The sequence below is a fragment of the Aythya ferina genome (genome assembly GCF_964211825.1).
Source record: "Aythya ferina genome assembly, chromosome: 1".
NCBI lineage: Eukaryota > Metazoa > Chordata > Aves > Anseriformes > Anatidae > Aythya > Aythya ferina.
In genome coordinates this window covers 82,042,439-82,053,037 of record NC_140296.1, presented here as the reverse complement: position 1 = coordinate 82,053,037, position 10,599 = coordinate 82,042,439, and the positions used below count along the sequence as shown (strand labels likewise).

General features: G+C 39.2%; 1 long non-coding RNA gene across 1 annotated transcript in view; it reads right to left on the bottom strand.

The window, feature by feature from the left end:
* Window positions 1-3,354: 3,354 nt before the first annotated feature.
* The window catches only part of LOC311444325, a 70,821-nt gene continuing 63,576 nt past the window's right edge, over window positions 3,355-10,599 (bottom strand). The window contains exon 4 of the long non-coding RNA XR_014697817.1: window positions 3,355-4,398. This is a non-coding gene — a long non-coding RNA (uncharacterized lncRNA). The remainder of the gene's footprint in view (window positions 4,399-10,599) is intronic.

The following is a 10,599-nucleotide window of genomic DNA, read 5'->3' as shown; positions in this document are numbered from 1 at the left end:
CAAGAGACAAACCTGTTTTCTTACCTGCACAGCCTTTTGTGATCTCCCAGGAAAGAACTCTTGCATTTTCCCCTGTGCATGTTACAAACAAGTAGGAAGCTTTCTATCTGGAAATGAATTCACACCAAATACACAAGAAAAGCAAACATAAAGATCACAAACTCTCAGAAAAAATATCGCAGTAATAGACCGGATGTAAGAAACTAAAACATTTCAAAGAGACATGACTGATATAAAGTTTAAAAAACATATAAAATTCCTTTACACCAAAAGGTGGTATTTATTCTGAGTATGTTGAATATTTTGTTGACTTATTCCAAATACATGGATTTAATTTATTTTTTTATGTCTCTTGACTGTTACTTATTAAGCAGCAGTCTTCTGAGCCAGCTACAGAAATCAGAATTCATTGAATAAATACTAGACAAAACAAAATGATGTATTTTTGGCACTGTCTCTTTAAAATGATTTTCAGTGAGCTTGACAAGATAATACATAATACTATTGATAAAATTAACAACAGATAAAAGAAAAAATAAGTTGTGGGATAAAGAAATAAAAGATCATTTTTCAGATGAGCCAGCAAGTTAGGCAAGGAAAGGGGAAATCAGGAAGACTTCCCTATCTCACAAGATGTGCAGAATGAAAATGCTCTTGTGCAGGAGTACATAAAGAAGATGAGAAGGAGGAGGAAGAAGGCAAGTCCCATAGGAAGAGAACAAGTCAATAAAGAAAAACACAGTTAGGTTTGGACAGTCAGGTCCAGACGCCCAACTAGACTGGAAGCTCCTGTGTTACCAGTAACGTGCTGCACTCCCCTCCCTGAGGCACTCCCCTCCTTACTCCCCTCCCTTCTTTTCTCTCCATTCTGTAGCACCCTTTACCCACTCTCTAACTTTGATAGTCCCCATATCTTCATGAACTCTTTGTCCATCTGTGCCATCCTGTCTGTCCCTGATGTCCCAGCACCACTGTGACTGGGAAATGCCCATCCACACAGCAGCACCAGCAAGACCACAGGTGAACTGCTGCAGCACCCAGCACACATTTCCTCCATGCTCAGAACATCGTTTACAAGAAATTGCATTTTTCCACATTGATCCACTTTCTCTTAAGTCCTCAAGAAAATTGCCAGTGAAATAAATGAATCCTGCTTTTACAGTTCTCCTTCTTCTGGCACCTTCTATGCAAGGCCTTTGCTAAGTAAATAGATGGTTTTCTAAAGATAGCTTTGTGCTAACTCAGTATATGTGTACCTTTGTCAAAATAAGTATGTGCTTGCTCCCCAAATCTCCTTTTTCTATTCTGGTTTGTTATCTATCCTTCTTCATGGCATTGCTGTTGAGTTGTTTGGGGCAGGGACACTGTATTTTCATTTCTGTTGCAAAAAGCTTACAGCGCTCTTCATCACTATAAAATGATAATTATCCCAGCATTTATTGCTGGGGCAATGTTAGGAGATGCTAGAGAGGCTGCTGGTTTTAACTCCTGTGAGCATGGCTTCTTAGTGTTGTTATTCCACAAAGTGTTTCTTCAAAGGAGAGTTTACATGGCTGGGTGCCACAAAATTATGCAACGTCATTAAAATGTAGGGGCAAAGTGGATTAGTACTTCATATATGAGCTGGAAAAAAACTCAGGCTATTTTCTTCTACTGGGGTAAAGGTGGTTCAAAATTTTGAAGCTGCCATGAATGTTCTGTTGCCATTTTAGAAGCACTTGGACTGTGCAGTTAGTCACATTGTCTAAACTTTTAGGTAGACCTGTGTGGTGCTAGGAGTTGGACTTGATGATCCTTACGGGTCCCTTCCAACTCAGGATATTCTATGATTCTATGATTTTCCTGTTAGGATTTAATGCCAAAATAGCTCTGGCAATTCTGTTGCTACCCAAACACTGTATAGGCAAAGGATCATAACAGGAGACATGAAAGTGGGACACATATTGCTGTCATACCCCAAGCCACTGCAGCCCACTTAAACTGAGGAAGCTGTGCAATTAGTTTAATTCAAAATGATAATTGACCCAACTCATGACTGTTCCTAGGATAGAAAGAGTAGGAAATACAGTTTGGTGCAGGCTCTGTCAGCTACTTCAGGCTTTCTGGGTATCTTGTTTATATATTTAAGTAAGTACATTTAAAGGACAAATCTAGAGGGTAATGAGCTTTTACAACTCCCATTGAAATTAAAAGCAGCTGCACATGATCAGTTCCTGAGGTTATGGAAGAAATATATTCATCCCATAAAAAATAGATTAGATGACCATTAAAGTTTTGAAACATGACAATAAAAGCAAATAAATTTATAATTAGGAGTGCCCCTCATTCAGAAGATGCAGGCTGGCGTCTCCTTCGCTATGCAATCAATGCTTTGCTCTTACTTTTTATTTTCTTAAATTTGCCTTCATGTTTGTGTTCAGAGTTCTTCAAGATGAAAGGTACTACAAGCAAGCCAGCTGCTATTGCTGCTGACCACAGCTTGATGTTGAAAACTTCTGTTTTCCTGGGTGTCACACTGATTTGAAAGGAACTGCTTACAAGAGTGAAAAGGACTTCTCCTCCTGCTAACATGTTTCTCTAGAATAAATAGAGGGATTTGAGCAAGAGATCTCATCCTGTCTTTTTAGGAACTCACAAGTGCAAAACTATTTCACAACAAAGGCACAGAGTTATGATGGTGCTAGACAGTAGGACAAAGCCCTGTGGTACATGACCGGTTGCTTTGGAAGAAAAAGCTTTTATTTATGTTGATGGATAGATCATAAAACACACTGGCACTTCACACCCGAAGATACATTCCATTTCATATAATTTGAATTCTGGTAAAATGTATTATATTAAGGGAATTAAATGATTATAATTAGATCAATAGAGGCACACAGATTAGAAAAATAATTATTTCAGTGGGCAAAGATTCATGAGATTGCTGGCCTAGAAAGAGTACATAAAATCAGTATTAGCTATATGAATATTTCTGTATAAATACTGGTAAATAGTGCTGGAACATAGCAGTTACACAAACTAATGTCTCTCTACAAACATTGAATGGACTGATAGGATAAGCTTATTTGAACAAACATATGTTTTAGAACAGTCATAACCACTGAGCATGGAATCTAAGATATGCACATAAAATGGAGAGCAAAAATCTTGGGATGTGGGGACGCATATATATCATAGATGTCCTGACAGATAATCAACTAAATGTGAGTTTCCTTGTATCTGCAAATAGGAGCTTCAATTACCGTATGAGTGAATGTAATAATTTGTTAAGACCAAGGAAATTTAAAACTCTCATATCTGCATATCAGAAAAGACATTGACAGATGAGACAGAGCTTGAACAAAAGATTCAAGATGCAGAAAATATGTTTTATTGTCTCTCACAGTATAAGTTATATTTTCCAGATTAGCCTGTTTTGAATGGATTAAGAAGTGTCAGCAAGACATCAGACTGAAGAAAGTCATCACTGTGTAGGATTCCCTGATCTTCTATCAAAGTAATTAAGTAAAGTGCCTCCTGTAGAAAATAGTGATGCAGATCATTCAGAAGTGGTTTCAGACTGCATGAGTCTTTATCTATATAGCCAGTATTTAGTAAGTATTTTAGTCAGCTACCACAGTGCTATCACTGAGTTGCACATGAAGTACCACATACACAAATAAAGAATGAGGAGACACCAAAACTGCCAGTTGGGCAGCTATCAGTAAAAAGTATTCTCACATCTAGTAGAGAAAAAGAAAGACACGAACGTGCGTTCACAATATCATCCTTCCCTTATTTCACTGAAAATCTTCCAACTGGGAAAGCAGTGGCAGACAGAAACAATGGAGACTGTGGAGTCACGCAACAAGGACAGAGAAATGAAATTATGAAGGATGCAGAAGGGAGTGAATAAAAAGAAGAAGAAAAAAAAAGAAAGAACAAAAGAACGAATGGAAGAACGAACGAAAGAACAAACGAACGAATGAACGAACGAATGAATGAAAGAAAGAACGAAAGAACGAAAGAACGAAAGAACAAAAGAAAGAAGAAGAAACAAGCTTAATCCCAAAAGTATCACGAAGATTCCTTCATACCATAGAGGAGTTTCACTATCCTACTGTTATTAGCAAGGAAAAAGAGAAAACTTGCTTAAGCAGTTAGAAGAGTGTGACTTTGATGGAGTCCATCATGTTTCCTTGTCTTCTGCCTGTGTCAGTTGTAATAAGGGTCACAAAGCAACGAGGGGTTGAGTATCTCAGCAATAGAGCGGATGTTCTTGGCTACCCTCACACTTCCTCTCCTCTCTTGGTCTTGGTTTATTCTTGTATTTCCTCTGCAAGTCTGGGACCTTGACTTGGTGTTACACAAGTCACCCATCTGGAAGCCTGTTGTGCAGGCAAGGCAGAGATGCCTCTGCTTTGCAATTTGCATACATGTGAAAGGAAAAAATAAAAAAAAAAAAAAAAAAAAAAAAAATGGCTCAGACATTGCGGCTGTGAAACATTGGCTGGTTTGATTATTTTTACACATGCTTCCCCCTCCATTTCCTTGAAGACTTGAAGAGAGCTATAGAATATTTACACTCTTATCTACCTTTAGAGTTTTTTCTGTAGGAGTGGTTTTACTCCTGTCATGGAGTTTGATCTTTTTGACTGATTTCTTTTCCCCGCTGTCTCCTTTGCAGTAATGAGGATCTACTTGAAATACACATCAACATGTTTACTGTATTTATGTGCTTAGCAGTACAAGGAAGATATGGCTGAAAAGACATTTTCTGCTTTTGTTTCATGTGTCTTTTCTGTTTATTTCTTTTGGCCCTCAAATTTGGTGCTACATAAATATTTCCTTTAGGTAAATATTGTGATAAATTCTGCCCTTTTTCACCACAACCAGGAGAAAGATGGTGATTTTCTTAGCTCATATTCCTTTATCTTCTAGCTTCACAGGTTTCCTTCTCTCTTAAACCAAGCTCTACATGGCTGACACAATCATTTATCTCTCTAGAAGACTCCCAGTCTGGGACTGTTAAAGAAAGTAAGCAATTATTCAACAACAAATGCAGCATCTCTTATGTTTCTGCTCATCCCTTCTGCTCATTTAATGTACAAAGCAGCTGGGGAAAGACAAGTTGCCAGTCATGGCTGCAAAGGAGATTTTCTTCTATAAGAAAGTGTTACTGCTTTCCCACCTGCTGCAGTCAACCGTCCCAAGGGGAAGTTAGTAAGCCAAGGCAGAGGCGATGGTTGAGAAAAAAGAAGCCCGTGCCAGGGGAGAGAACTGAATTGATTCTCACTACCTACATTGAGAGCTTGCCTACGCTCCTTATCAACAATGTACTCCAGGTTCTGTTTATCAAATTGTTATATATTCTTGGAAATAATATTGGTATCTCAGATTGTCAAAGGTCATGCCATTACTTTGATTTGAACCTTTAAAAATTGAGATTGACATTTCTGTCTTCAAAATTTTGAGTTACTGTCTCATAGTTTGCACAGCACTTGGAGAAACATTTCCAAACTTTAGCTGCACAGTACAGAAGCTTGTCAGTGAGAAGGTAATGTCCCAGGGGAATTTCAAAACCCAGCAAGCAGGGGATTCAGCTGGCTTTTTTTTCTGGCTTTTTAGTGTTCTTTAAAAGTTGACTAACATTAAAAGAGGACCTGTCTCATTGGCATACCACTTCTGTGGTCACAACACAGCAGTCAAAGCAAGCATAGACACTATTAAGATTATAAAATGCAAAATCAAAGTTTGGGTAATACAAGTAGCTCTCAAAGGATCACATATCAGCTCAAAGATAAACCAAAATATTTGGAATTTAGAATGCTTCTTTCACACTTTGCCATTATTGTAAGTCCCATCAAGACTGCTGAATTTATCCTGCATTATGATGGCAAGTTATGAGATGACTAAGGTGATGACTTCTGTGTTGGATATAGCTAAGGCAAAGTGTGGTGATCCTTTGGAGACTGTGTGCTTTCAGAAGCCTGCTTCAGAAAATATTTGAATGAACAAAATAACTCCAGTGTATTCTGGGAGAGACATCTTTTTTTCTTCTTTGCTATTGAAGCAAAACAATGCAATATTCTACACTCACTTGCATGCAAGATCTGTGGATAATGCTGAGACAGGATCATTACAAATAATACATTATATCAGACAATTTTGTCAATGGCTTTTCTCCGTTGGTCAGAGGAAATTTTTCATTTAAAGTTTTCAAATAAGTTACCAAGACTAATGTGATTACAGAACTGGGGATGACCTTCTTCCGGCTCTAGTTCTACAACACTCAAATACCAAAAACAGAGAGTAAACAGTACATTGGCAGTGATGATCTTATCTGAAAATAAGTGCTCACAAAGAACATTTCTAGAGTAGGTGATTGCTCTTTGCTTCTTTTTTTTTTTTTTTTTTTTTTTGCATGGGCTTGTTTAATTAGATAGCAGGTCTTCTGTCAGCATGTGTTTTTTACCTACATTGCAGACAACAATTTGAGGAAGATGTGTTCCTCTACTCACATCCATTCAGTCCAATCTGTTTTCTTTTTCGGTTATAACCACTTGGTTAATGATTCTCTGCCTCCCATTATTTTACAGTGAGAGTTCCTGTGTTTGGCACCAAATATTAGTTAAAAAATATTACCCTACTGCTGAATTCTTCAATATTCTTTCATATGGATGTCTTCTTTATCCATACCCCAGCATACCGAAAGTCAGTTATTTGTGCACCAAATCTATATCATCATCAAGATTAGGAGGAAATGTTTAGTTTTCTGTGTTGCCTGATAGTTGCTTTCCATGGACATTAACAGTCTGATAAGTCTCTCTGAACAGAGAGAAGACCATGCTCTCATCAGTGTAGTTTGTAACAGTACCTTGGATTCATTTTGCACTGAAAAGAGAGACATGCTAGTGTATCCTCTCTATTAAAATTCTGACTTCTGTTTTACTTCAGATAACAGATGCAGCACAATCATACTGTGTTTTTTCCAAAAAGAATGACTATCTGATCTTCATTAATACTAAAGCTCCTTGCAAATTTCTGTCCAAAATAAAGAAATACTAGTGAAAAGGTAAATGTACATTATTTCAAAGAAATGCTGGATACTCCAGTACACTAGCAAACTGGTATACTGGAGTATCACGTTGAATCTAGGTTGTTAACCCTTCTTTCAACCATAGCTCCTTTCAAGACATTCAGAATATGAAACCAATGAAAGCAGGTCTCCTGAGAATGAATGTCTGCCATGAAATACAAAATGTAGCAAAGGCAACAGTACAGTTACACATGTGTATATGATGTGATGGCTGCTGTCTTTGGTGAGATGGGCAGAAGTGAAATGAAACAGAAGGAAGATTTTAAAAGGTTTCAGAAGCTGTGTACCTGGAATACAAGTACTTCCCTGGAATATATGAGATGTCCACTGTTATTCACAGCCCAAAGGCCCATTCAGATTTATAAGCATATAATTTGGAAAACATGTATCTCTCACATGTTCTTTCAAATGAGGAAATTATAACTATAATCAGAGATGCCAATGGACAGGTCCCTGATTTCTTATGTGTGTATGTAATCTTGACAGCCTACTATACTGAGCAATTTAAGAGCTTACAAGAGCATGCTGACCTAGGAATGAAATCCTAGAATAATGAACTCTGCCTTCAGTTAATTAATGTTTTTTGTTGGAAATTGCAGGAGTGGAACAACAACAACAACAACAAATTATGACAGGCGAGTCACAGTGTCTTTGAGATGTCTAGTGACAAATATGCTATGAGCTTGAGAGACCCACATAACAGGATAATCAGAAAGCATTTTTCAAAACCTATTAAAAAATGCAGGCAAAGACAATGGGACATGACTGTTTCCAGAAGTTGAAACGTACTTTTCCAGCAGTTCATTTGGGCAGGAAACCTGCCCTATGCAATGTGAGTAGTTTCTAAAGAAATATATATATTAAAATGCATGTCTTCAGTAAATACTGATCAAAAAGGGCTGGAAGGCATCTGAGCTTCTAATATCATGGCATTTCAGTCAAAACATCACTGTGCTGTTTCATAACAGCTATGTTTTTCATTAATGACCAATAGTATATATCTGCAAAGACTTGACCTATGTCCAGAAATCTTTTCTGGTAATCCCCAGCTTACTATGGAATTTCAATAATACAACAAGCATTTTTAAGGGTATTTCCACAGAACTATTTTTTTGTTTGTTTTGATGTGCAATTTCTGTCAAGGTCAGCTTTTCTATATCATTAAAAGCCATTATGTCTTTTAGGTAAGTTTTGTCTTAAGACACAACAAATCTGGTCATTTTCTGAGGTGTTATCTACTTGCTGAGATCATTTCTCACATGGCCCTTTTATAATTATTACCCTCCCAAATACTGATGTCACAGTCTAACATAATTTTTACAACAAACATTATTTCTGCCCCATTAAAGCAGTGCATTTATCAGTGACCTACTCCATATGAAGGTTTGTCTTTCAGCCAAAAAGCATAGAGGTATTGGAGCTAAAGTAACAGGACACTGGGGCTTAAGTTTACAGCCCATGCAATCACTCAAAGTAGGTCATCATTGCTGAGAGAAAATCAGCAATTAAGTTCCTCTGAGAACTGGCTACCAGACTCCTCTGCAAAGCCACAGGCACCATATAAGCATCTTCGTCATGCTATTTTCATGTTATCAAAGATTAAATAAAATATGGTACTCAATGCCTTTTTTGCCTCAGACTTCACTGGCAAGAGCTCTAGCCACACAACCCAAGCCCCCGAAGGCAAAGGCAGCAACTGAAAGAATGAAAAACTGCCCACTGTAAGAGAAGATCAGGTTCAAGACCAGCTAAGAAACCTGAAGGTGCACAGGTCCATGCGACATGGTGAGATGCATCCGCAGGTCCTGGGGGAATTGGCTAATGTAGTTGCTAAGCCATTGTTCATCATATTTGAGAAGTCATGGCAGTTCAGTGAAGTTCCCACTGACTGGAAGATAGGAAACATACACTCATTTTTAAAAAGGAAGACCTGGGGAGACACAGGACTGTCAGTCTCACCTCTTTGCCTGGTAAAATTGTAGAGCAGATTCTCCTGGAATCTATGCTAAGCCACATGGAAAATAAGGAGGTGATTGTTGACAGGCAGTATGGCTTCACCAAGGGCAGGTCCTGCCTGACAATCTGATGTCCTTCTACAACAGGCTTACAGCATCGGTGGATAGAGGAAAAGCAACTGACATCATCTACCTGGATTTGTGCAAAGCATTTGACACTGTCCCATATGACAACCTTGTCTCTAAATTGGAAAGACATGGATGCAACCGTTGGACCTTACCAGTGGGTAAGGAATTGGCTGTACAGTTGCACTCAAAGAGTTGCAGTCAGCGACTCAAGTGGAGATCAGTAACAAGTGATGGACTTCATGAGTCAGTATTGTGACCAGCACTGTTTTAATATCTTTGTTGGAGACATGGACAGTGGGATCGAGTGCACCCTCAGCAAGTTTGCTGATGATGCAAAGCTGTGTGGTTTGGTCAACACATTGGAGGGAAGGGATGCCATCCAGATGGACCTGGACAGGCTGGAGAGGTAGGTCTGCGCAAATCTTGTGAAGTTCAACAAGGCCAAGTGCAAGGTCCTGTATCTGGCCAGGGCAAACCCAAGCACAAATACAGGCTGGGCAGAAAATGCAGCCCTGATGAGAAGAACCAGGGGGTGTTGGTTGACAAGAAGCTTGACATGAGACAGCAATGTGTGCTTGCAGCCCAGAATGCCAACCATATCCTGGGCTGTATCAAAAGATGCATAACTAGCAAGTTGAGGGAGGTGATTTTCCTCCTCTGCTCTGCTCTCGTGAGACCCCATCTAGAGTTCAGCTCTAGGGCCCCCAGCACAAGAAGGACATGGACCTGTTGGAGTGATTCCAGAGGAGGGCCACAAGGATGATCAAGGGGCTGGAACACCTCTCCTATGAAGAAGGGCTGAGAAAGTTGGGGTTGTTCAGCCTGGAGAAGAGAAGGCTCTGGGCAGACTTTAAAACAACTCTCAAGTACCTCAAGGGGGGCTATATGTAAGTTGGGGAGGGACCCTTTTCTAGGAAGTGTAGTGGTAGGACAAGAGGGAATGGCTTTAAACTAAAAGAGGGTAAATTTAGATTAGTTATTCAGAAGAAATTCTTGACTCAGTGGGTGGTGAGGCACTGGCACAGGCTGCCCAGAGAAGCTGTGGATGCCCCATCACTGGAAGTGCTCAAGGCCAGGCTGGATGGGGCTTTGGGCAACCCGATCTTGTGGGAGGTATCCCTGCCCATGGCAGGGGGGTTGGAACTGGGTGATCTTTAAGATCCCTTCCAATCGAAACCAATCTATGAAGTTATGATTCTATGATATTGAAATAGAGTGAAGTGAACAATGTCCTGGTTAATGTCAGAAGCAAGCCCACATCTCAACGCCAGCTCTTCTTCAGAGCTTCTGCCTTGGGACAGCTTTAATTCCACACACAGCACACAGCATTTGTATACAAATAGTTTATGAAGCTACCTGTACCCCAAAGTTTGAAAGAAGATTGCAGCAGTGCAAGTCCTGTACTAATTAATTTTGTCAGGGAGGTTAGACCAG